A 6,819-nucleotide genomic window follows, 5' to 3' on the forward strand; every position below is an offset into this window, starting at 1 on the left:
TTTTACAAGTGTTGCAAGGGTAATGGTTGTGGTACTGTTCTCTTAGAAAATGCTGCAAATGATTACCTTGATCAGGATGCTAACCTCATATTTGGAGAAAATATGGATAGAAAGAGGGCCAAGTCCATTAGAGCTGCCCCCTGAGGCTTTGCATTATGCTTAAACTGCGGGGAAATATGTTAAGCAGTTTTCTTTCTATAACTTAACTCTGAAAAGGACTGCAAATTGGTGAATTTCATCTTGATTAAAGTGCATCGGTGCACATTCTCTTGCAAGATACAATTCAAAATGGAGTCTTTTTTTTACCCCTTTCAACAGCAGAAAATCAGCACTGGAAATAATCCTCTGCTGTCAATCAGCTAGATTAGAACTCTATTCCTAAACTTATTTTAACCAACAGGTCAGAAAGACATTCACACCTTCCAGTGAAGAGTTGGGATGCTCTGATTTACTTTCACACACTTCCATCCTGTGAATTGAAATAGCAAGTCTTTCTTCTATAGAACTTAATTTAAGACTTAAATTCTTCTACAGAATTTAAGATTACAGAAATGGGGTGAGGAGAGGTCAGTCTTCATTTAAGAGGTGATGATGGGACACAACACTCTTAAACGGTGAGGCGAAGCTTGATAGTGTAACCATTGTCCCCTGAAAGAAATTACGGTAATGTTTTGTTTCAAGTGTCTGTTCAAAACAGGTAAGTGGTTCGACTATTTCGAGTTCATCTGTGGCTTGTTCTTTTGAAATATTGTTTCTGAAACATAAATTCCAGTTGAAAATCTGTGTACTTTCTCCTCCCTGCAAAAATCAGATAGGAAAAAAAATGGTTTTTGAAACACTGGATCAGATTTTACAAACTTTCCTGAAGCAAACTCAAGTCTGAACTTAAAACAGTAACTGTGTGATAGCGCCACGGAAACTTCTAAGCATCGGAACATCTAAGAACCAGAAAATAGCCACTTAATAGCTCATAAATGTTAAATATCTAAATCTTTGGAACTTAAGGTTGATTTTTCTTTTTTGTGTAAAAAAATGAAACCTCTCTTACTGAGGAACAGCAGTTTACTGCTTTTCAGATAATTCCCCAATTATTGAAAAAAAGTTTTAAGCCTATTGTGAAAATCCTATTTCTCACCTTGATGTCCTGTACAGGATATAAATATTTTTGATATTGAAATTTATCTGGCAAGGGAAAAAAGCTAGAATCAGACTGAAAATGTTACAAGAAGCAAAAGAAAAAGGAGGCTTTGGGCTACCAGACTGGCTCTTGTATTATCAAGTAGCCATGCTAACATGGTTAAAAGAATGGATAACTTAGAAATAAAAAAACTATTATACCTAGAAGAATATGACCTACAACTTGGATGGCATGCTTTCTTATGGTATGGGAAGAACAAAATTCACAAATACTTTCAAAAGAAAGTATTGCACTGCTTTTGACATGGGAAAAGATAAAATCAAGAACTTACATGAAGATACCAGGATGGATTTCAACATTGGAGGCGTTCGTACACCCAAACTTAATTAATTATAAGAAACTTGTGACTTATAAAGATATTTTGAATACTGATGGGAAACTACAAACTAAACAAGAATTGGAAGAACAGGGCATTGAGCGATCATGGTGGCCACACCTGCAAATGCAAATGAGATATGAGAAAGATGCAAAAATATATGTTTTTTACAACGACCAGACAGCGTTAGACCAGATACTATTGTCATCAGATGACAAATTGAATAAGAAACTCTACAGCTTTTTGTTAAATTTAAAGATGAAAGACGAACAGGTTAAAGAAACAATGATAACTTGGGCAAAAAACTTTGAGCAAAATGTAGAGTTAGAAAAATGGCAAAACTTATGGGAAAGAAACTACAAAATAACAAGGGCAGTTACTTATAAAGAAAATTTATATAAAATGTTCTATAGATGTCATCTACCACCTGCAAGACTAGCAAAAATGTTTAAACATATGTCTAGCAATTGTTGGAAATGCAGACAAAATCCAGGCACGTATTATTATCTTTGGTGGACATGTCATAAAGCAAAGAACTATTGGTCAAAAATACATAGGTGGTAGAAAAGATGATAGGAGCACATGTAGACTATAAACCGGAATTATTTCTTTTAGGTATAATCTCAGAAAATTATGATAAAAATGTGTATACTTAACATTACATATATTAACAGCAGCAATAATTACATTTGCTCAATACTGGAAAAACAAAGAAATACCATCTGAAGAAGACATCATTAAGAAAATTTTGGACTGTGCAGAAATGGGTAGGCTCAAATTGAGAATGAAGGAGAAGCAAGATTCAGAATACTTTCATACATGGGAAATTTTTTATAAATGGTTAGAAAAATGGAATAAAAGGTAGGAATGGAAATTGTACTACTATTAATGTCAAACATAAACCCAGACAATGTGTTGCTTACTAAATACTAAAGATTGTTTTTGTAAAAAAAAATAAAAAAATTACATAAAAAATTAAAAAATACCATTTTAAGATTGTTTTCGTAAAACAGACATGCCAAACACAAGGCCCGGGGGCCCCCTGAGGGCAACCACAATGCTGATGCGGCCCTCAATGAAATTGAGTTTGACACCCCTGTCGTAAAAGAATTAATAAAATATACATAAAAATAATACCATTTTAATCTTTAAAAAAGAGGTTATAAATAAAAAAGTATTGGGAAGAATCTTGCTTGACGTATTGTGCCGTGACCTTTTCATTCATATTTCATTTATAGGATCCAACTGGCATTTGGTGTCTTAAACATAAGTTGTGCAGATTTATGTAATGCCTCTTCTGGCTTCCAAAGATAGTTATCCTGGAATAGTTTCACTGCTGGAAAGAGTATAACCATATTCCTAATCCTAACCCTAACCAAGGGAGGAAGAAGTATGCAGGGAAAATAGTATTGCCTTTAGCTACTTACCACAGCAGGGACGCGGTGGCTCAGTGGGTTAGGATGCTGAGCTTGTTGATCAGAAGGTCAGCAGTTTGGCGGGTCGAATCCCGAGTGCCCCGTAAGAGCGACCGCCTGTTACTCATCCCAGCTTCTGCCAACCTAGCAGTTCGAAAGCACGTAAAAATGCAAGTAGAAAAATAGGGACCACTACGGTGGGAAGGTAACAGCGTTCCGTGTGCCTTTGGCGTCTAGTCATGCCGGCCACATGACCACGGAGACATCCTCGGACAAGCGCTGGCTCTTCGGCTTTGAAACGGAGATGAGCACCGGCCCCTAGAGTTGGAAACGACTATCACGCATGTGCGGGGGACCCTTTACCTTTACTTACCACAACTTCCTTTTGGTGTTTGGCACACAAAAAGGGAGATTCTATTTCATGGACAAGACTTTTCAGAGTAAGGTCAGAAACAGTATTACAACTTCATTCATGACTCAGTTTTCTTGATCTGTTTGCAAAAGAGGATCCTAACTAGTAGGAAACAACTGCATTGGAATAAATAGAATTTCATGGAATTTGAATAGATAGGAATTCTAGTACTTTATTGCCCTGTGACTTATATTTCAAAACTGACCTGCCTCAACAAGTTTATAGCCTGGAACAGAAATCATCACACAGTGATGAAGCTGAGAATTTTGGTCCATTTTGGGCAACATTAAACTTAATCAAAAATATAGGAATAAATTATGGCTGAAATTTCCTAATAAGGTAGTTTTAAAATATATTAATTTTAAATTCAAACCATAGAACAAAAATCAATACATAAATTCAACCCACCACACCATCAAGGCCCAAAACACTGGAATATTTCCAATTCTCTTTAATCTTTCCAATCTGATTTGATTTAGAAAATACTTGATTCAGCGCCATTGTAAGTAAGGGAGGAAGAAGCATTGGAAATGTTCTCTGCCTGGAGTTATTTGTAAAAATAATAAAAATAAAAACCAGGAGATTTGTGAGTTCTAATCCTGCCTTAGGCATGAAAGCAAGCTGGGTGGCTGACATCGAGCTTAGGCGACAAGTTGGTTGATCAATTTCTGTTGCAACCAATGAATCAACAATTGATCCAAAAAACCCCCAACAACAACGCACTTGTAGGAAAAACATGAGGAAGCAAAAAAGTTGGTAGATTTAAGAGGTGAAGAAATAAATTCCACATGTGATTTTTAAAAATGTATTATTACTTCAGTGTTACCCAGTTTCGGGATGACTGTGGGCTGCTCACAAGATAAAAATAACACAAATGCAACAAGGTGAAAGGAATACAGGGAAGGAAGGAAGAAAAGATCTTTGAAAATGGTACACCAGTTTACTGGTTCTCAGATGAGCTATAATTCAAGTAGCACCTAACGAATTTCAGGTAACTTTATGTTCAAGTGAGGCATTTTGGTGGCTCTACCAATGTTGGAAATGGAGCTTTGATTTTTGGAAGTGTGTCTAAATATAATATTTGTCTTGTTTAATGGAGAACCAACTTCCTGAAAGGGATTTTTGAGGAGCCTATTCCTAAGTCATGTGAATTCCAATTTAGGGTACCATACAATAAAACCCACAATCTTCATCTTTGGAAAAACTCGGTGAGTTTTTTTTTATTTGAGAAAAGACAATAACTATGTTTGTTAGTGATTGGAAAAATGGGATCTTTGCTGAAAACAGAAAAAAAACACCAACTCGAACTTGTGATTTTTGGTTTTGATGATAAGAAAGGGTTAAATATGAAAAGAAGAGAGTGATGATGTAATCTTAGAGACAAAGAAGATAAAATATAAATGCATTTATAAACGCTGTAAAGATTGGAAGCCACTTCCTTATATCTTTCTTTTTCTTTTGCGTTTTTTTTCTCTCCATTTCTTTTCTATTTACCAATCACTTCGCTTTATTTTTTTTTAAATTTGTATTTCTTTTACTTTGCAAAAACTCCTTTAGTAAAAACATTTTTAAAAAGAAAAAAGAAAAGCTGATTGTGTACTTTTCTTCACTGATTAAGCCAATCTGTTTTCAGATGGGTGATCTGAGTATGCCAATTAATCAAGATTGTTTGGTTGTTCTCCATTCACGAGAGTGTAGTCACAGGAATGTAATTTCTATACAACTGTACGCTGAAACTCAGCTTCATTAGGGTGTGGCAAGATTTTTCAAAGCTCTCTCGGGCCAGAGCCTAGCTGACGGAAATGCAATACTGTGTGCAGATGGTAGCTGGACAAAGACATTAAATAAACTGACAGGAAATCACTGGGCTTCCTCCCCACCCATATTTTTATTCCTTTTTCTTCTCGATATCTCCTGTTCACTCTTCATCCCTGAAGACTTTTCCCCCTCTTAATGCAGGCAGTTATCCTGGCTGTTGACTCCTCTCCACTCTACATAACTGTTTCCATTCTACTGTATAAACTTCAACATTTTAAAAATTTAATCAATATTGGGCTATAGAATGTTTTTCCCAGGCAGCCAAGCAATAGGCTGAATTAGATGTGAGCATCGGCCTTCCATTCATTGCAGAACCTGAGGCCCTGTCTGGAAAGAAACCAGGCTTTTCAAGTCTTCCTATCCTTTCTTAAAAGCTTCTCTTTTTTTGAACCTACTTCAAACAATCCTTCAGCTGTTCTACAACTTGACAGAAACCATTTGGCTGCATTATTCATAACGGAAACCTATCCTGAGAGCTCAGCTCTGCTGCAGTTTCCCACTAAACAAAATGGTGGTTTAAAATGTTGCTTAGGCAGAGCAGCAACCCCCCAGCAGGCCTCTAGAAAAGGTACAAATCCAGGTGGTCCTTAACAGCTTTATTTCTTGGTGCAAGGAGAGTTCATTTACAAATGGACCTCTTTCCTTAGCCAGTGCTGGCATGCTAGGCCAGGAGCTATAATGTGATAGTCCCATGGCCTCTCTGTGCCAATTTTTAATGGATTACCAATGCCCTCATTTTCTGTAATAACTTGCTGAAGTCTCCAAATGCAAAAGAAGTGAAAAAAGTGACTTATGATCATTCCTAGCACTTACATCAGTTGCAGAACCCCCATGGTCATGTGATTAAAATTTGGGCATTCAGCAACTGGCATGTATTTACAACCTTTGCAGCATCCTGTGCTCATGTGGTCTCCATTTGTGACCTTTCCAGCCAGCTTCTGACAAACTAAATGGGGAAAGTCAGATTCGCTTAAATCCACATGACTCACTTAACAACTGGAGTGAGTCACTTAAAAATCATGGGAGAAGAGATCATAAAATCGGATGAGAACTCACTTAACAATGGCTTTGCTTAGCAATGGGAATTCTGGTCCCGTTTGCTGTCTTAAGTTGAGTACTATGGTAGCTGTATTCCATAAAAGAGAACTAGCAGGCCACCGAAATACGAATAGATGACTGTTATGCTTTTAATATAATCATCATTTAATGTTGTAATGACTTTTGGGGGGGGAAGTGGCTTAATTAGCACTCTTCTAAATCCGTAGACTCAATTTTCTTGCAACACCTTAATATTAGCTGCACTCGAATGCTGAGTTTGTTGAAAGGAAGGGTACAAAATGTTTCCGAAGTGACTTGACTCACGTGCCAATTTTTTTAAGGCTATGTTCTATAGAAAGACAGCCCTTGTGGTATCACCAGTTAGTTTGTACATTCAAGATGGAGCGATGTATTGAAGCTGTGATTGTGGTATGGAGGATGAGGAGGCAGGAAGGATAGAGGCTATAAATGGTGTCAGGCCGCAACATCTGCAGTTTGTGTTGTAGCCTAACCATCATGCCACCCACACTGTGAATCGCTCCATAACTGCAAATGATCCAAATGATCTAAAAGTAGGACCACCGGATGTGGACAGCAAAAATCCTCGAGAACCCTAAAAATC

Source organism: Vipera berus (genome assembly GCF_964194415.1).
Source record: "Vipera berus genome assembly, chromosome: 5".
NCBI lineage: Eukaryota > Metazoa > Chordata > Lepidosauria > Squamata > Viperidae > Vipera > Vipera berus.